We start from the raw sequence: 17,075 nt of genomic DNA on the forward strand, positions 1-17,075 counted from the left end.
ATAATTTTAAAAACTACATAGGCAACGAATATTGATGGGAAAGATGTATTAATTAGAATTTAAAATGTATTGTGGATTAGAAGTCTAGTGCGCTATCCATTGAGCCACGAAGTCTCGCAACTTTTAATAGAAAACAGATCTTTTTCCATAATTCGTACCATGAATTATTATCAAATTCTTGAAAATATTATGAGCTGCATTAGCCGGGAATCGAACCCGGGCCTCCCGCGTGGCAGGCGAGAATTCTACCACTGAACCACCAATGCTCGTTCGCGGTAGGTTATCTTTTCACTCTCGATTGCATTTTAATGTTTTTACCTTAAACAAAACAAAATTAAACGCTGCGAGCAGGGCTCGAACCTCCGTGAGAATATCCCGCTGGATTTCAAGTCCAACGCCTTAAGCACTCGGCCATCACAGTTACTACGTTAGTAATTTGTGGTTCAATGTTCATGTGTTTACAAAATTAAACGCTGCGAGCAGGGTTCGAACCTGCGCGGGAATATCCCATTGGATTTCAAGTCCAACGCCTTAACCACTCGGCCATCACAGCTTCTAGTTTAGTAACTTTTGGTATACAGATTTTATCTCTTTAGTAAAATTCAAAAAATACATAAGCAACGGATATTGACGGGAAAGATGTATTAATTAGAATATAAAATGTATTCGCATAAATGAACACCATCTTTGCCGGGACTCGAACCCGGAACCTCTGGATTAGAAGTCCAGCGCGCTATCCATTGCGCCACGAAGACTCGCAAGGTTTAATCGAATCCCGATCTCCCGCGTGGCAGGCGAGAAATCTACCACTGAAACACCAATGCTCGTTGCGCAATAGGTTATCTTTTCCCTCTCGATTGCATTTTGATGTTCATATGTTAATAAAACAATATTAAACGCTGCGAGCAGGGTACGAACCTGCGCGGGAATATCCAGCTGGATATCAAGTCCAACGCCTTAATCACTCGAGCATCACAGCTTGTCCGCTAGTAACCTGTGGTTCAGAGACTTTGTCTCTTTAGTAATAATTTGAAAAATAGATAAGCATAATTTTAAAAACTACATAAGCAACGGATATTGATGGGAAAGATGTATTAATTAGAATTTAAAATGTATTCTGGATTAGAAGTCCAGTGCGCTATCCATTGAGCCACGAAGTCTCGCATCTTTTAATAGAAAGCGGATCTTTTTCCATAATTCGTACCATGAATTATTATCAAATTCTTGAAATATTATGAGCTGCATTGGCCGGGAATCGAGCCCGGGCCTCCCGCGTGGCAGGCGAGAATTCTACCACTGAACCACCAATGCTCGTTCGCGTTAGGTTATCTTTTCACTCTCGACTGCATTTTAATTATTTTTACCTTAAATAAAACAAAATTAAACGCTACGAGCAGGGCTCGAACTTCCGTGAGAATATCCCGCTGGATTTCAAGTCCAACGCCTTAAGAACTCGGCCATCACAGTTACTACGTTAGTGATTTGTGGTTCAATGTTCATATGTTTAGAAAATTAAACGCTGCGAGCAGGGTTCGAACCTGCGCGGGAATTTCCCATTGGATTTCAAGTCCAACGCCTTAACCACTCGGCCATCACAGCTTCTACTTTAGTAACTTTTGGTATACAGATTTTATCTCTTTGGTAAAATCTAAAAAATACATAAGCAACGGATATTGATGGGAAAGATGTATTAATTAGAATTTGAAATGTATTCGCATAAATGAACACCATCTTCGCCGTGACTCAAACCCGGAACCTCTGGATTAAAAGTCTAGCGCGCTATCCATTGCGCCACGAAGACTCGCAAGGTTTAATCAAATCCCGATCTCCCGCGTGGCAGGAGAGAAATCTACCTCTGAAACACCAATGCTCGTTGCGCAATAGATTATCTTTTCACTCTCGATTGCATTTTGATGTTCATATGTTAATAAAACAATATTAAACGCTGCGAGCAGGGTACGAACCTGCGCGGAAATATCCCGCTGGATTTCAAGTCCAACGCCTTAATCTCTCGGTCATCACAGCTTCTCCGCTAGTAACTTGTGGTTCACAGACTTTGTCTCTTTAGTAATAATTTAAAAAAGAGATAAGCATAAATTTAAAAAATACATAAGCAACGGATATTGATTGGAAAGATGTATTAATTAGAACTTAAAATGTACTCTGGATTAGAAGTCCAGTGCGCTATCCATTGCGCCACGAAGTCTCGCAACTTTTAATAGAAAACAGATCATTTTCCATATTTTGTACCATGAATTATTATCAAATTCTTGAAAATATTATGAGCTGCATTGGCCGGGAATCGAACCCGGGCCTCCCGCGTGGCAGGCAAGAGTTCTACCACTGAACCACCAATGCTCGTTCGCGGTGGGTTATCTTTTCACTCTCGATTGCATTTTAATGTTTTTACCTTAAATAAAACAAAATTAAACGCTGCGAGCAGGGCTCGAACCTCCGTGAGAATATCCCGCTGGATTTCAAGTCCAACGCCTTAAGCACTCGGCCATCACAGTTACTACGTTAGTAATTTGTGGTTCAATGTTCATTTGTTTACAAAATTAAACGCTGCGAGCAGGGTTCGAACCTGCGCGGGAATATCCAATTGGATTTCAAGTCCAACGCCTTAACCACTCGGCCACCACAGCTTCTAGTCTAGTAACTTTTGGTATACAGATTTTATCTCTTTAGTAAAATTCAAAAAATACATAAGCAACGGATATTGACGGGAAAGATGTATTAATTAGAATATAAAATGTATTCGCATAAATGAACACCATCTTCGCCGGGACTCGAACCCGGAACCTCTGGATTAGAAGTCCAGCGCGCTATCCATTGCGCCACGAAGACTCGCAAGGTTTAATCGAATCCCGATCTCCCGCGTGGCAGGCGAGAAATCTACCACTGAAACACCAATGCTCGTTGCGCAATAGGTTATCTTTTCACTCTCGATTGCATTTTGATGTTCATATGTTAATAAAACAATATTAAACGCTGCGAGCAGGGTACGAACCTGCGCGGGAATATCCAGCTGGATATCAAGTCCAACGCCTTAATCACTCGGTCATCACAGCTTCTCCGCTAGTAACTTGTGGTTCAGAGACTTTGTCTCTTTAGTAATAATTTGGAAAATAGATAAGAATAATTTTAAAAACTACATAAGCAACGAATATTGATGGGAAAGATGTATTAATTAGAATTTAAAATGTATTGTGGATTAGAAGTCTAGTGCGCTATCCATTGAGCCACGAAGTCTCGCAACTTTTAATAGAAAACAGATCTTTTTCCATAATTCGTACCATGAATTATTATCAAATTCTTGAAAATATTATGAGCTGCATTAGCCGGTAATCGAACCCGGGCCTCCCGCGTGGCAGGCGAGAATTCTACCACTGAACCACCAATGCTCGTTCGCGGTAGGTTATCTTTTCACTCTCGATTGCATTTTAATGTTTTTACCTTAAACAAAACAAAATTAAACGCTGCGAGCAGGGCTCGAACCTCCGTGAGAATATCCCGCTGGATTTCAAGTCCAACGCCTTAAGCACCCGGCCATCACAGTTACTACGTTAGTAATTTGTGGTTCAATGTTCATGTGTTTACAAAATTAAACGCTGCGAGCGGGGTTCGAACCTGCGCGGGAATATCCCATTGGATTTCAAGTCCAACGCCTTAACCACTCGGCCATCACAGCTTCTAGTTTAGTAACTTTTGGTATACAGATTTTATCTCTTTAGTAAAATTCAAAAAATACATAAGCAACGGATATTGACGGGAAAGATGTATTAATTAGAATATAAAATGTATTCGCATAAATGAACACCATCTTCGCCGGGACTCGAACCCGGAACCTCTGGATTAGAAGTCCAGCGCGCTATCCATTGCGCCACGAAGACTCGCAAGGTTTAATAGAATCCCGATCTCCCGCGTGGCAGACGAGAAATCTACCACTGAAACACCAATGCTCGTTGAGCAATAGGTTATCTTTTCCCTCTCGATTGCATTTTGATATTCATATGTTAATAAAACAATATTAAACGCTGCGAGCAGGGTACGAACCTGCGCGGGAATATCCAGCTGGATATCAAGTCCAACGCCTTAATCACTCGGTCATCACAGCTTCTCCGCTAGTAACTTGTGGTTCAGAGACTTTGTCTCTTTAGTAATAATTTGAAAAATAGATAAGCATAATTTTAAAAACTACATAAGCAACGAATATTGATGGGAAAGATGTATTAATTAGAATTTAAAATGTATTGTGGATTAGAAGTCTAGTGCGCTATCCATTGAGCCACGAAGTCTCGCAACTTTTAATAGAAAACAGATCTTTTTCCATAATTCGTACCATGAATTATTATCAAATTCTTGAAAATATTATGAGCTGCATTAGCCGGGAATCGAACCCGGGCCTCCCGCGTGGCAGGCGAGAATTCTACCACTGAACCACCAATGCTCGTTCGCGGTAGGTTATCTTTTCACTCTCGATTGCATTTTAATGTTTTTACCTTAAACAAAACAAAATTAAACGCTGCGAGCAGGGCTCGAACCTCCGTGAGAATATCCCGCTGGATTTCAAGTCCAACGCCTTAAGCACTCGGCCATCACAGTTACTACGTTAGTAATTTGTGGTTCAATGTTCATGTGTTTACAAAATTAAACGCTGCGAGCAGGGTTCGAACCTGCGCGGGAATATCCCATTGGATTTCAAGTCCAACGCCTTAACCACTCGGCCATCACAGCTTCTAGTTTAGTAACTTTTGGTATACAGATTTTATCTCTTTAGTAAAATTCAAAAAATACATAAGCAACGGATATTGACGGGAAAGATGTATTAATTAGAATATAAAATGTATTCGCATAAATGAACACCATCTTCGCCGGGACTCGAACCCGGAACTTCTGGATTAGAAGTCCAGCGCGCTATCCATTGCGCCACGAAGACTCGCAAGGTTTAATCGAATCCCGATCTCCCGCGTGGCAGGCGAGAAATCTACCACTGAAACACCAATGCTCGTTGCGCAATAGGTTATCTTTTCCCTCTCGATTGCATTTTGATGTTCATATGTTAATAAAACAATATTAAACGCTGCGAGCAGGGTACGAACCTGCGCGGGAATATCCAGCTGGATATCAAGTCCAACGCCTTAATCACTCGAGCATCACAGCTTGTCCGCTAGTAACCTGTGGTTCAGAGACTTTGTCTCTTTAGTAATAATTTGAAAAATAGATAAGCATAATTTTAAAAACTACATAAGCAACGGATATTGATGGGAAAGATGTATTAATTAGAATTTAAAATGTATTCTGGATTAGAAGTCCAGTGCGCTATCCATTGAGCCACGAAGTTTCGCATCTTTTAATAGAAAGCGGATCTTTTTCCATAATTCGTACCATGAATTATTATCAAATTCTTGAAATATTATGAGCTGCATTGGCCGGGAATCGAGCCCGGGCCTCCCGCGTGGCAGGCGAGAATTCTACCACTGAACCACCAATGCTCGTTCGCGTTAGGTTATCTTTTCACTCTCGACTGCATTTTAATTATTTTTACCTTAAATAAAACAAAATTAAACGCTACGAGCAGGGCTCGAACCTCCGTGAGAATATCCCGCTGGATTTCAAGTCCAACGCCTTAAGAACTCGGCCATCACAGTTACTACGTTAGTGATTTGTGGTTCAATGTTCATATGTTTAGAAAATTAAACGCTGCGAGCAGGGTTCGAACCTGCGCGGGAATTTCCCATTGGATTTCAAGTCCAACGCCTTAACCACTCGGCCATCACAGCTTCTACTTTAGTAACTTTTGGTATACAGATTTTATCTCTTTGGTAAAATCTAAAAAATACATAAGCAACGGATATTGATGGGAAAGATGTATTAATTAGAATTTGAAATGTATTCGCATAAATGAACACCATCTTCGCCGTGACTCGAACCCGGAACCTCTGGATTAAAAGTCTAGCGCGCTAACCATTGCGCCACGAAGACTCGCAAGGTTTAATCAAATCCCGATCTCCCGCGTGGCAGGAGAGAAATCTACCTCTGAAACACCAATGCTCGTTGCGCAATAGATTATCTTTTCACTCTCGATTGCATTTTGATGTTCATATGTTAATAAAACAATATTAAACGCTGCGAGCAGGGTACGAACCTGCGCGGGAATATCCAGCTGGATATCAAGTCCAACGCCTTAATCACTCGGTCATCACAGCTTCTCCGCTAGTAACTTGTGGTTCAGAGACTTTGTCTCTTTAGTAATAATTTGAAAAATAGATAAGAATATTTTTAAAAACTACATAAGCAACGAATATTGATGGGAAAGATGTATTAATTAGAATTTATAATGTATTGTGGATTAGAAGTCCAGTGCGCTATCCATTGAGCCACGAAGTCTCGCAACTTTTAATAGAAAACAGATCTTTTTCCATAATTCGTACCATGAATTATTATCAAATTCTTGAAAATATTATGAGCTGCATTATCCGGGAATCGAACCCGGGCCTCCCGCGTGGCAGGCGAGAATTCTACCACTGAACCACCAATGCTCGTTCGCGGTAGGTTATCTTTTCACTCTCGATTGCATTTTAATGTTTTTACCTTAAACAAAACAAAATTAAACTCTGCGAGCAGGGCTCGAACCTCCGTGAGAATATCCCGCTGGATTTCAAGTCCAACGCCTTAAGCACTCGGCCATCACAGTTACTACGTTAGTAATTTGTGGTTCAATGTTCATGTGCTTACAAAATTAAACGCTGCGAGCAGGGTTCGAACCTGCGCGGGAATATCCCATTGGATTTCAAGTCCAACGCCTTAACCACTCGGCCATCACAGCTTCTAGTTTAGTAACTTTTGGTATACAGATTTTATCTCTTTAGTAAAATTCAAAAAATACATAAGCAACGGATATTGACGGGAAAGATGTATTAATTAGAATATAAAATGTATTCGCATAAATGAACACCATCTTCGCCGGGACTCGAACCCGGAACCTCTGGATTAGAAGTCCAGCGCGCTATCCATTGCGCCACGAAGACTCGCAAGGTTTAATCGAATCCCGATCTCCCGCGTGGCAGGCGAGAAATCTACCACTGAAACACCAATGCTCGTTGCGCAATAGGTTATCTTTTCCCTCTCGATTGCATTTTGATGTTCATATGTTAATAAAACAATATTAAACGCTGCGAGCAGGGTACGAACCTGCGCGGGAATATCCAGCTGGATATCAAGTCCAACGCCTTAATCACTCGGTCATCACAGCTTCTCCGCTAGTAACTTGTGGTTCAGAGACTTTGTCTCTTTAGTAATAATTTGAAAAATAGATAAGAATATTTTTAAAAACTACATAAGCAACGAATATTGATGGGAAAGATGTATTAATTAGAATTTAAAATGTATTGTGGATTAGAAGTCCAGTGCGCTATCCATTGAGCCACGAAGTCTCGCAACTTTTAATAGAAAACAGATCTTTTTCCATAATTCGTACCATGAATTATTATCAAATTCTTGAAAATATTATGAGCTGCATTATCCGGGAATCGAACCCGGGCCTCCCGCGTGGCAGGCGAGAATTCTACCACTGAACCACCAATGCTCGTTCGCGGTAGGTTATCTTTTCACTCTCGATTGCATTTTAATGTTTTTACCTTAAACAAAACAAAATTAAACTCTGCGAGCAGGGCTCGAACCTCCGTGAGAATATCCCGCTGGATTTCAAGTCCAACGCCTTAAGCACTCGGCCATCACAGTTACTACGTTAGTAATTTGTGGTTCAATGTTCATGTGCTTACAAAATTAAACGCTGCGAGCAGGGTTCGAACCTGCGCGGGAATATCCCATTGGATTTCAAGTCCAACGCCTTAACCACTCGGCCATCACAGCTTCTAGTTTAGTAACTTTTGGTATACAGATTTTATCTCTTTTGTAAAATTCAAAAAATACATAAGCAACGGATATTGACGGGAAAGATGTATTAATTAGAATATAAAATGTATTCGCATAAATGAACACCATCTTCGCCGGGACTCGAACCCGGAACCTCTGGATTAGAAGTCCAGCGCGCTATCCATTGCGCCACGAAGACTCGCAAGGTTTAATCGAATCCCGATCTCCCGCGTGGCAGGCGAGAAATCTACCACTGAAACACCAATGCTCGTTGCGCAATAGGTTATCTTTTCCCTCTCGATTGCATTTTGATGTTCATATGTTAATAAAACAATATTAAACGCTGCGAGCAGGGTACGAACCTGCGCGGGAATATCCAGCTGGATATCAAGTCCAACGCCTTAATCACTCGAGCATCACAGCTTGTCCGCTAGTAACCTGTGGTTCAGAGACTTTGTCTCTTTAGTAATAATTTGAAAAATAGATAAGCATAATTTTAAAAACTACATAAGCAACGGATATTGATGGGAAAGATGTATTAATTAGAATTTAAAATGTATTCTGGATTAGAAGTCCAGTGCGCTATCCATTGAGCCACGAAGTCTCGCATATTTTAATAGAAAGCAGATCTTTTTCCATAATTCGTACCATGAATTATTATCAAATTCTTGAAATATTATGAGCTGCATTGGCCGGGAATCGAACCCGGGCCTCCCGCGTGGCAGGCGAGAATTCTACCACTGAACCACCAATGCTCGTTCGCGTTAGGTTATCTTTTCACTCTCGACTGCATTTTAATTATTTTTACCTTAAATAAAACAAAATTAAACGCTACGAGCAGGGCTCGAACCTCCGTGAGAATATCCCGCTGGATTTCAAGTCTAACGCCTTAAGAACTCGGCCATCACAGTTACTACGTTAGTGATTTGTGGTTCAATGTTCATATGTTTAGAAAATTAAACGCTGCGAGCAGGGTTCGAACCTGCGCGGGAATTTCCCATTGGATTTCAAGTCCAACGCCTTAACCACTCGGCCATCACAGCTTCTACTTTAGTAACTTTTGGTATACAGATTTTATCTCTTTGGTAAAATCTAAAAAATACATAAGCAACGGATATTGATGGGAAAGATGTATTAATTAGAATTTGAAATGTATTCGCATAAATGAACACCATCTTCGCCGTGACTCGAACCCGGAACCTCTGGATTAAAAGTCTAGCGCGCTATCCATTGCGCCACGAAGAATCGCAAGGTTTAATCAAATCCCGATCTCCCGCGTGGCAGGAGAGAAATCTACCTCTGAAACACCAATGCTCGTTGCGCAATAGATTATCTTTTCACTCTCGATTGCATTTTGATGTTCATATGTTAATAAAACAATATTAAACGCTGCGAGCAGGGTACGAACCTGCGCGGAAATATCCCGCTGGATTTCAAGTCCAACGCCTTAATCTCTCGGTCATCACAGCTTCTCCGCTAGTAACTTGTGGTTCACAGACTTTTTCTCTTTAGTAATAATTTAAAAAAGAGATAAGCATAAATTTAAAAAATACATAAGCAACGGATATTGATTGGAAAGATGTATTAATTAGAACTTAAAATGTACTCTGGATTAGAAGTCCAGTGCGCTATCCATTGCGCCACGAAGTCTCGCAACTTTTAATAGAAAACAGATCATTTTCCATATTTTGTACCATGAATTATTATCAAATTCTTGAAAATATTATGAGCTGCATTGGCCGGGAATCGAACCCGGGCCTCCCGCGTGGCAGGCGAGAGTTCTACCACTGAACCACCAATGCTCGTTTGCGGTAGGTTATCTTATCACTCTCGATTGCATTTTAATGTTTTTACCTTAAATAAAACAAAATTAAACGCTGCGAGCAGGGCTCGAACCTCCGTGAGAATATCCCGCTGGATTTCAAGTCCAACGCCTTAAGCACTCGGCCATCACAGTTACTACGCTAGTAATTTATGGTTCAATGTTCATATGTTTACAAAATTAAACGCTGCGAGCTGGGTTTCAACCTGCGCGGGAATATCCCATTGGATTTAAAGTCCAACGCCTTAACCACTCGGCCATCACAGCTTCCAATTTAGTAACTTTTGGTATACAGATTTTATCTCTTTAGTAAAATTTAAAAAATACATAAGCAACGGATATTGACGGGAAAGATGTATTAATTAGAATTTGAAATGTATTCGCATAAATGAACACCATCTTCGCCGGGACCCGAACCCGGAACTTCTGAATTAGAAGTCCAGCGCGCTATCCATTGCGCCACGAAGACTCGCAAGGTTAAATCGAATCCCGATCTCCCACGTGGCAGGCGAGAAATCTACCACTGAAACACCAATGCTCGTTGCGCAATAGGTTATCTTTTCACTCTCGATTGCATTTTGATGTTCATATGTTAATAAAACAAGATTAAACGCTGCGAGCAGGGTACGAACCTGCGCGGGAATATCCCGCTGGATTTCAAGTCCAACGCCTTAATCACTCGGTCATCACAGCTTCTCCGCCAGTAACTTGTGGTTCACAGACTTTGTCTCTTTAGTAATAATTTAAAAAAGAGATAAGCATAAATTTAAAAAATACATAAGCAACGGATATTGATGGGAAAGATGTATTAATTGGAATTAAAAATGTATTCTGGATTAGAAGTCCAGTGCGCTAACCATTGCGCCACGAAGTCTCGCAACTTTTAATAGAAAACAGAACATTTTCCAAATTTCGTACCCTGAATTATTATCAAATTCTTGAAAATATTATGAGCTGCATTAGCCGGGAATAGAACCCGGGCCTCCCGCGTGGCAGGCGAGAATTCTACCACTGAACCACCAATGCTCGTTCGCGGTAGGTTATCTTTTCACTCTCGATTGCATTTTAATGTTTTTACCTTAAATAAAACAAAATTAAACGCTACGAGCAGGGCTCGAACCTCCGTGAGAATATCCCGCTGGATTTCAAGTCCAACGCCTTAAGAACTCGGCCATCACAGTTACTACGTTAGTGATTTGTGGTTCAATGTTCATATGTTTGCAAAATTAAACGCTGCGAACTGGGTTCGAACCTGCGCGGGAATATCCCATTGGATTTCAAGTCCAACGCCTTAACCACTCGGCCATCACAGCGTCTACTTTAGTAACTTTTGGTATACAGATTTTATCTCTTTGGTAAAATTTAAAAAATACATAAGCAACGGATATTGACGGGAAAGATGTATTAATTAGAATTTGAAATGTATTCGCATAAATGAACACCATCTTCGCCGGGACTCGAACCCGGAACTTCTGGATTAGAAGTCCAGCGCGCTATCCATTGCGCCACGAAGACTCGCAAGGTTAAATCGAATCCCGATCTCCCACGTGGCAGGCGAGAAATCTACCACTGAAACACCAATGCTCGTTGCGCAATAGGTTATCTTTTCACTCTCGATTGCATTTTGATGTTCATATGTTAATAAAACAAGATTAAACGCTGCGAGCAGGGTACGAACCTGCGCGGGAATATCCCGCTGGATTTCAAGTCCAACGCCTTAATCACTCGGTCATCACAGCTTCTTCGCCAGAAACTTGTGGTTCACAGACTTTGTCTCTTTAGTAATAATTTAAAAAAGAGGTAAGCATAAATTTAAAAAATACATAAGCAACGGATATTGATGGGAAAGATGTATTAATTGAAATTAAAAATGTATTCTGGATTAGAAGTCCAGTGCGCTAACCATTGCGCCACGAAGTCTCGCAAGTTTTAATAGAAAACAGAACATTTTCCATATTTCGTACCCTGAATTATTATCAAATTCTTGAAAATATTATGAGCTGCATTAGCAGGGAATCGAACCCGGGCCTCCCGCGTGGCAGGCGAGAATTCTACCACTGAACCACCAATGCTCATTCGCGGTAGGTTATCTTTTCACTCTCGATTGCATTTTAATGTTTTTACCTTAAATAAAACAAAATTAAACGCTACGAGCAGGGCTCGAACCTCCGTGAGAATATCCCGCTGGATTTCAAGTCCAACGCCTTAAGAACTCGGCCATCACAGTTACTACGTTAGTGATTTGTGGTTCAATGTTCATATGTTTGCAAAATTAAACGCTGCGAACTGGGTTCGAACCTGCGCGGGAATATCCCATTGGATTTCAAGTCCAACGCCTTAACCACTCGGCCATCACAGCGTCTACTTTAGTAACTTTTGGTATACAGATTTTATCTCTTTGGTAAAATTTAAAAAATACATAAGCAACGGATATTGACGGGAAAGATGTATTAATTAGAATATAAAATGTATTCGCATAAATGAACACCATCTTCGCCGGAACTCGAACCCGGAACCTCTGGATTAGAAGTCCAGCGCGCTATCCATTGCGCCACGAAGACTCGCAAGGTTTAATCGAATCCCGATCTCCCGCGTGGCATACGAGAAATCTACCACTGAAACACCAATGCTCTTTGCGCAATAGGTTATCTTTTCACTCTCGATTGCATTTTGATGTTCATATGTTAATAAAACAAGATTAAACGCTGCGAGCAGGGTACGAACCTGCGCGGGAATATCCCGCTGGATTTCAAGTCCAACGCCTTAATCACTCGGTCATCACAGCTTCTCCGCCAGTAACTTGTGGTTTACAGACTTTGTCTCTTTAGTAATAATTTAAAAAAGAGATAAGCATAAATTTAAAAAATACATAAGCAACGGATATTGATGGGAAAGATGTATTAATTAGAATTTAGAATGTATTCTGGATTAGAAGTCCAGTGCGCTATCCATTGCGCCACGAAGTCTCGCAACTTTTAATAGAAAATAGATCATTTTCCATATTTTGTACCATGAATTATTATCAAATTCTTGAAAATACTATGAGCTGCATTGGCCGGGAATCGAACCCGGGCCTCGCGCGTGGCAGGCGAGAATTCTACCACTGAACCACCAATGCTCGTTCGCGGTAGGTTATCTTTTCACTCTCGATTGCATTTTAATGTTTTTACCTTAAATTAAACAAAATTAAACGCTGCGAGCAGGGCTCGAACCTCCGTGAGAATATCCCGTTGGATTTCAAGTCCAACGCCTTAAGCACTCGGCCATCACAGTTACTACTTTAGTAATTTATGGTTCAATGTTCATATGTTTACAAAATTAAACGCCGCGAGCAGGGCTTCAACCTGCGCGGGAATATCCCATTGGATTTAAAGTCCAACGCCTTAACCACTCGGCCATCACAGCTTCCACTTTAGTAACTTTTGGTATACAGATTTTATCTCTTTAGTAGAATTTAAAAAATACATAAGCAACGGATATCGACGGGAAAGATGTATTAATTATAATTTAAAATGTATTCGCATAAATGAACACCATCTTCGCCGGGACTCGAACCCGGAACCTCTGGATTAGAAGTCCAGCGCGCTATCCATTGCGCCACGAAGACTCGCAAGGTTTAATCGAATCCCGATCTCCCACGTGGCAGGCGAGAAATCTACCACTGAAACACCAATGCTCGTTGCGCAATAGGTTATCTTTTCATTCTCGATTGCATTTTGATGTTCATATGTTAATAAAACAAGATTAAACGCTGCTAGCAGGGTACGAACCTGCGCGGGAATATCCCGCTGGATTTCAAGTCCAACGCCTTAATCACTCGGTCATCACAGCTTCTCCGCTAGTAACTTGTGGTTCACAGACTTTGTCTCTTTAGTAATAATTTAAAAAAGAGATAAGCATAAATTTAAAAACTACATAAGCAACGAATATTGATGGAAAAGATGTTTTAATTAGAATTTAAAATGTATTCTGGATTAGAAGTCCAGTGCGCTAACCATTGCGCCACGAAGTAACACCATCTTCGCCGTGACTCGAACCCGGAACCTCTGGATTAGAAGTCCAGCGCGCTATCCATTGCGCCACGAAGACTCGCAAGATTTAATCGAATCCCGATCTCCCGCGTGGCAGGCGAGAAATCTACCACTGAAACACCAATGCTCGTTGCGCAATAGGTTATCTTTTCATTCTAGATTGCATTTTGATGTTCATATGTTAATAAAACAATATTAAACGCTACGAGCAGGGTACGAACCTGCGCGGGAATATCCCGCTGGATATCAAGTCCAACGCCTTAATCACTCGGTCATCACAGCTTCTCCGCTAGTAACTTGTGGTTCACAGACTTTGTCTCTTTAGTAATAATTTAAAAAAGAGATAAGCATAAATTCAAAAAATACATAAGCAACGGATATTGATGGGAAAGATGTTTTAATTAGAATTTAAAATGTATTCTGGATTAGAAGTCCAGTGCGCTAACCATTGCGCCACGAAGTCTCGCAACTTTTATTAGAAAACAGAACATTTTCCATATTTCGTACCATGAATTATTATCAAATTCTTGAAAATATTATGAGCTGCATTGGCCGGGAATCGAACCCGGGCCTCCCGCGTGGCAGGCGAGAATTCTACCACTGAACTACCAATGCTCGTTCGCGGTAGGTTATCTTTTCACTCTCGATTGCATTTTAATGTTTTTACCTTAAATAAAACAAAATTAAACGCTGCGAGCAGGGCTCGAACATCCTTGAAAATATCCCGCTGGATTTCAAGTCCAACGCCTTAAGCACTCGGCCATCACAGTTACTACGTTAGTAATTTGTGGTTCAATGTTCATAAAATTAAACGCTGCGAGCCGGGTTCGAACCTGCGCGGGAATATCCCATTGGATTTCAAGTCCAACGCCTTAACCACTCGGCCAATACAGCTTCTACTTTAGTAACTTTTGGTATACAGATTTTATCTCTTTAGTAAAATTCAAAAAATACATAAGCAACGGATATTGACGGGAAAGATGCGAATATTCATTTATGCGAATACATTTTATATTCTAATTAATACATCTTTCCCGTCAAAAATCCCTTGCTTATGTATTTTTTGAATTGTACTAAAGAGATAAAATCTGTATACCAAAAGTTACTAAAGTAGAAGCTGTGATGGCCGAGTGGTTAAGGCGTTGGACTTGAAATCCAATGGGATATTCCCGCGCAGGTTCGAACCCGGCTCGCAGCGTTTGATTTTGTTTTATTTAAGGTAAAAACATTAAAATGCAATCGAGAGTGAAAAGATAACCTACCGCGAACGAGCATTGGTGGTTCAGTGGTAGAATTCTCGCCTGCCACGCGGGAGACCCGGGTTCGATTCCCGGCCAATGCAGCTCATATTATTTTCAATAATTTAATAGTAATTCATGGTACAAAATATGGGAAATGATCTGTTTTCTATTAAAAGTTGCGAGACTTCGAGGCGCAATGGATAGCGCACTGGACTTCTAATCCAGAATACATTTTAAATTCTAATTAATACATCTTTCCCATCAATATCCGTTGCTCATGTATTTTTTAAATTTATGCTTATCTCTTTTTTAATTTATTACTAAAGAGACAAAGTCTGTGAACCACAAGTTACTAGCAGAGAAGCTGTGATGACCGAGTGATTAAGGCGTTGGACTTGAAATCCAGCGGGATATTCCCGCGCAGGTTCGTACCCTGCTCGCAGCGTATAATATAGTTTTATTAACATATGAACATCAAAATGTAATCGAGAGTGAAAAGATAACCTATTGCGCAACGAGCATTGGTGTTTCAGTGGTAGGTTTCTCGTCTGCCACGCGGGAGATCGGGATTCGATTAAACCTTGCGAGTCTTCGTGGCGCAATGGATAGCGCGCTGGACTTCTAATCCAGAGGTTCCGGGTTCGAGTCCCGGCGAAGATGGTGTTCATTTATGCGAATACATTTTATATTCTAATTAATACATCTTTCCCGTCAATATCCGTTGCTTATGTATTTTTTGAATTTTACTAAAGAGATAAAATCTCTATACCAAATGTTACTGAAGTAGAAGCTGTGATGGCCGAGTGGTTAAGGCGTTGGACTTGAAATCCAATGGGATATTCCCGCGCAGGTTCGAACCCGGCTCGCAGCGTTTAATTTTGTTAACATATTAACATTGAACCACAAATTACTAACGTAGTAACTGTGATGGCCGAGTGCTTAGGGCGTTGGACTTGAAATCCAGCGGGATATTTTCACGGAGGTTCGAGCCCTGCTCGCAGCGTTTAATTTTGTTTTATTTAAGGTAAAAACTTTAAAATGCAATCGAGAGTGAAAAGATAACCTACCGCGAACGAGCATTGGTGGTTCAGTGGTAGAATGCTCGCCTGCCACGCGGGAGGCCCGGGTTCGATTCCCGGCCAATGCAGCTCATAATAATTTCCAAGAATTTGATAATAATTCATGGTGTGAAATATGGAAAATGTTCTGTTTTCTATTAAAAATTGCGAGACTTCGTGGCGCAATGGATAGCGCACTGGACTTCTAATCCAGAATACATTTTAAATTCTAATTTCATCAAATGGATAGCGCACTGGACTTCTAATCCAGAATACATTTTAAATTCTAATTTCATCAATATCCGTTGCTCATGTATTTTTTAAATTTATGCTTATCTCTTTTTTAATTTATTACTAAAGAGACAAAGTCTGTGAACCACAAGTTACTAGCAGAGAAGCTGTGATGACCGAGTGATTAAGGCGTTGGACTTGAAATCCAGCGGGATATTCCCGCGCAGGTTCGTACCCTGCTCGCAGCGTATAATATAGTTTTATTAACATATGAACATTAAAATGTAATCGAGAGTGAAAAGATAACCTATTGCGCAACGAGCATTGGTGTTTCAGTGGTAGGTTTCTCGTCTGCCACGCGGGAGATCGGGATTCGATTAAACCTTGCGAGTCTTCGTGGCGCAATGGATAGCGCGCTGGACTTCTAATCCAGAGGTTCCGGGTTCGAGTCCCGGCGAAGATGGTGTTCATTTATGCGAATACATTTTATATTCTAATTAATACATCTTTCCCGTCAATATCCGTTGCTTATGTATTTTTTGAATTTTACTAAAGAGATAAAATCTCTATACCAAATGCTACTGAAGTAGAAGCTGTGATGGCCGAGTGGTTAAGGCGTTGGACTTGAAATCCAATGGGATATTCCCGCGCAGGTTCGAACCCGGCTCGCAGCGTTTAATTTTGTTAACATATTAACATTGAACCACAAATTACTAACGTAGTAACTGTGATGGCCGAGTGCTTAAGGCGTTGGACTTGAAATCCAGCGGGATATTTTCACGGAGGTTCGAGCCCTGCTCGCAGCGTTTAATTT

At 40.8% G+C, this 17,075-nt stretch overlaps 33 non-coding genes across 33 annotated transcripts; 7 read left to right on the forward strand and 26 right to left on the reverse strand.

The window, feature by feature from the left end:
• Positions 1-195: 195 nt before the first annotated feature.
• On the reverse strand, positions 196-266 carry Trnag-gcc (transfer RNA glycine (anticodon GCC)). The gene has a single exon. It is a non-coding gene; the product is annotated as a tRNA-Gly (tRNA).
• A 205-nt stretch (positions 267-471) lies between these two features.
• Positions 472-553, reverse strand: Trnas-uga (transfer RNA serine (anticodon UGA)). Its single transcript has one exon. It is a non-coding gene; the product is annotated as a tRNA-Ser (tRNA).
• A 129-nt stretch (positions 554-682) lies between these two features.
• Trnar-ucu (transfer RNA arginine (anticodon UCU)) lies at positions 683-755 on the reverse strand. Its single transcript has one exon. It is a non-coding gene; the product is annotated as a tRNA-Arg (tRNA).
• A 762-nt stretch (positions 756-1,517) lies between these two features.
• On the reverse strand, positions 1,518-1,599 carry Trnas-uga (transfer RNA serine (anticodon UGA)). The gene has a single exon. It is a non-coding gene; the product is annotated as a tRNA-Ser (tRNA).
• A 688-nt stretch (positions 1,600-2,287) lies between these two features.
• On the reverse strand, positions 2,288-2,358 carry Trnag-gcc (transfer RNA glycine (anticodon GCC)). Its single transcript has one exon. It is a non-coding gene; the product is annotated as a tRNA-Gly (tRNA).
• A 205-nt stretch (positions 2,359-2,563) lies between these two features.
• On the reverse strand, positions 2,564-2,645 carry Trnas-uga (transfer RNA serine (anticodon UGA)). The gene has a single exon. It is a non-coding gene; the product is annotated as a tRNA-Ser (tRNA).
• Positions 2,646-2,774: 129 nt separating this feature from the next.
• On the reverse strand, positions 2,775-2,847 carry Trnar-ucu (transfer RNA arginine (anticodon UCU)). The gene has a single exon. It is a non-coding gene; the product is annotated as a tRNA-Arg (tRNA).
• Positions 2,848-3,609: 762 nt separating this feature from the next.
• Trnas-uga (transfer RNA serine (anticodon UGA)) lies at positions 3,610-3,691 on the reverse strand. The gene has a single exon. It is a non-coding gene; the product is annotated as a tRNA-Ser (tRNA).
• Positions 3,692-3,820: 129 nt separating this feature from the next.
• On the reverse strand, positions 3,821-3,893 carry Trnar-ucu (transfer RNA arginine (anticodon UCU)). The gene has a single exon. It is a non-coding gene; the product is annotated as a tRNA-Arg (tRNA).
• Positions 3,894-4,379: 486 nt separating this feature from the next.
• Positions 4,380-4,450, reverse strand: Trnag-gcc (transfer RNA glycine (anticodon GCC)). Its single transcript has one exon. It is a non-coding gene; the product is annotated as a tRNA-Gly (tRNA).
• A 205-nt stretch (positions 4,451-4,655) lies between these two features.
• Trnas-uga (transfer RNA serine (anticodon UGA)) lies at positions 4,656-4,737 on the reverse strand. Its single transcript has one exon. It is a non-coding gene; the product is annotated as a tRNA-Ser (tRNA).
• Positions 4,738-4,866: 129 nt separating this feature from the next.
• On the reverse strand, positions 4,867-4,939 carry Trnar-ucu (transfer RNA arginine (anticodon UCU)). The gene has a single exon. It is a non-coding gene; the product is annotated as a tRNA-Arg (tRNA).
• A 762-nt stretch (positions 4,940-5,701) lies between these two features.
• Positions 5,702-5,783, reverse strand: Trnas-uga (transfer RNA serine (anticodon UGA)). Its single transcript has one exon. It is a non-coding gene; the product is annotated as a tRNA-Ser (tRNA).
• Positions 5,784-6,747: 964 nt separating this feature from the next.
• Trnas-uga (transfer RNA serine (anticodon UGA)) lies at positions 6,748-6,829 on the reverse strand. Its single transcript has one exon. It is a non-coding gene; the product is annotated as a tRNA-Ser (tRNA).
• Positions 6,830-6,958: 129 nt separating this feature from the next.
• Positions 6,959-7,031, reverse strand: Trnar-ucu (transfer RNA arginine (anticodon UCU)). Its single transcript has one exon. It is a non-coding gene; the product is annotated as a tRNA-Arg (tRNA).
• A 762-nt stretch (positions 7,032-7,793) lies between these two features.
• On the reverse strand, positions 7,794-7,875 carry Trnas-uga (transfer RNA serine (anticodon UGA)). Its single transcript has one exon. It is a non-coding gene; the product is annotated as a tRNA-Ser (tRNA).
• Positions 7,876-8,004: 129 nt separating this feature from the next.
• Trnar-ucu (transfer RNA arginine (anticodon UCU)) lies at positions 8,005-8,077 on the reverse strand. The gene has a single exon. It is a non-coding gene; the product is annotated as a tRNA-Arg (tRNA).
• A 485-nt stretch (positions 8,078-8,562) lies between these two features.
• Trnag-gcc (transfer RNA glycine (anticodon GCC)) lies at positions 8,563-8,633 on the reverse strand. The gene has a single exon. It is a non-coding gene; the product is annotated as a tRNA-Gly (tRNA).
• A 206-nt stretch (positions 8,634-8,839) lies between these two features.
• On the reverse strand, positions 8,840-8,921 carry Trnas-uga (transfer RNA serine (anticodon UGA)). Its single transcript has one exon. It is a non-coding gene; the product is annotated as a tRNA-Ser (tRNA).
• Positions 8,922-9,609: 688 nt separating this feature from the next.
• Positions 9,610-9,680, reverse strand: Trnag-gcc (transfer RNA glycine (anticodon GCC)). Its single transcript has one exon. It is a non-coding gene; the product is annotated as a tRNA-Gly (tRNA).
• A 1,462-nt stretch (positions 9,681-11,142) lies between these two features.
• Positions 11,143-11,215, reverse strand: Trnar-ucu (transfer RNA arginine (anticodon UCU)). The gene has a single exon. It is a non-coding gene; the product is annotated as a tRNA-Arg (tRNA).
• Positions 11,216-12,188: 973 nt separating this feature from the next.
• Positions 12,189-12,261, reverse strand: Trnar-ucu (transfer RNA arginine (anticodon UCU)). The gene has a single exon. It is a non-coding gene; the product is annotated as a tRNA-Arg (tRNA).
• Positions 12,262-12,747: 486 nt separating this feature from the next.
• Trnag-gcc (transfer RNA glycine (anticodon GCC)) lies at positions 12,748-12,818 on the reverse strand. Its single transcript has one exon. It is a non-coding gene; the product is annotated as a tRNA-Gly (tRNA).
• A 416-nt stretch (positions 12,819-13,234) lies between these two features.
• Positions 13,235-13,307, reverse strand: Trnar-ucu (transfer RNA arginine (anticodon UCU)). Its single transcript has one exon. It is a non-coding gene; the product is annotated as a tRNA-Arg (tRNA).
• Positions 13,308-13,716: 409 nt separating this feature from the next.
• Positions 13,717-13,789, reverse strand: Trnar-ucu (transfer RNA arginine (anticodon UCU)). The gene has a single exon. It is a non-coding gene; the product is annotated as a tRNA-Arg (tRNA).
• Positions 13,790-14,275: 486 nt separating this feature from the next.
• On the reverse strand, positions 14,276-14,346 carry Trnag-gcc (transfer RNA glycine (anticodon GCC)). The gene has a single exon. It is a non-coding gene; the product is annotated as a tRNA-Gly (tRNA).
• Positions 14,347-14,847: 501 nt separating this feature from the next.
• Trnas-uga (transfer RNA serine (anticodon UGA)) lies at positions 14,848-14,929 on the forward strand. Its single transcript has one exon. It is a non-coding gene; the product is annotated as a tRNA-Ser (tRNA).
• Positions 14,930-15,002: 73 nt separating this feature from the next.
• On the forward strand, positions 15,003-15,073 carry Trnag-gcc (transfer RNA glycine (anticodon GCC)). The gene has a single exon. It is a non-coding gene; the product is annotated as a tRNA-Gly (tRNA).
• Positions 15,074-15,559: 486 nt separating this feature from the next.
• On the forward strand, positions 15,560-15,632 carry Trnar-ucu (transfer RNA arginine (anticodon UCU)). Its single transcript has one exon. It is a non-coding gene; the product is annotated as a tRNA-Arg (tRNA).
• Positions 15,633-15,761: 129 nt separating this feature from the next.
• Positions 15,762-15,843, forward strand: Trnas-uga (transfer RNA serine (anticodon UGA)). Its single transcript has one exon. It is a non-coding gene; the product is annotated as a tRNA-Ser (tRNA).
• Positions 15,844-16,048: 205 nt separating this feature from the next.
• Positions 16,049-16,119, forward strand: Trnag-gcc (transfer RNA glycine (anticodon GCC)). Its single transcript has one exon. It is a non-coding gene; the product is annotated as a tRNA-Gly (tRNA).
• A 532-nt stretch (positions 16,120-16,651) lies between these two features.
• On the forward strand, positions 16,652-16,724 carry Trnar-ucu (transfer RNA arginine (anticodon UCU)). The gene has a single exon. It is a non-coding gene; the product is annotated as a tRNA-Arg (tRNA).
• A 129-nt stretch (positions 16,725-16,853) lies between these two features.
• Positions 16,854-16,935, forward strand: Trnas-uga (transfer RNA serine (anticodon UGA)). The gene has a single exon. It is a non-coding gene; the product is annotated as a tRNA-Ser (tRNA).
• Positions 16,936-17,075: the final 140 nt, after the last annotated feature.

The sequence above is a fragment of the Styela clava genome, chromosome 3, assembly GCF_964204865.1.
Source record: "Styela clava chromosome 3, kaStyClav1.hap1.2, whole genome shotgun sequence".
NCBI lineage: Eukaryota > Metazoa > Chordata > Ascidiacea > Stolidobranchia > Styelidae > Styela > Styela clava.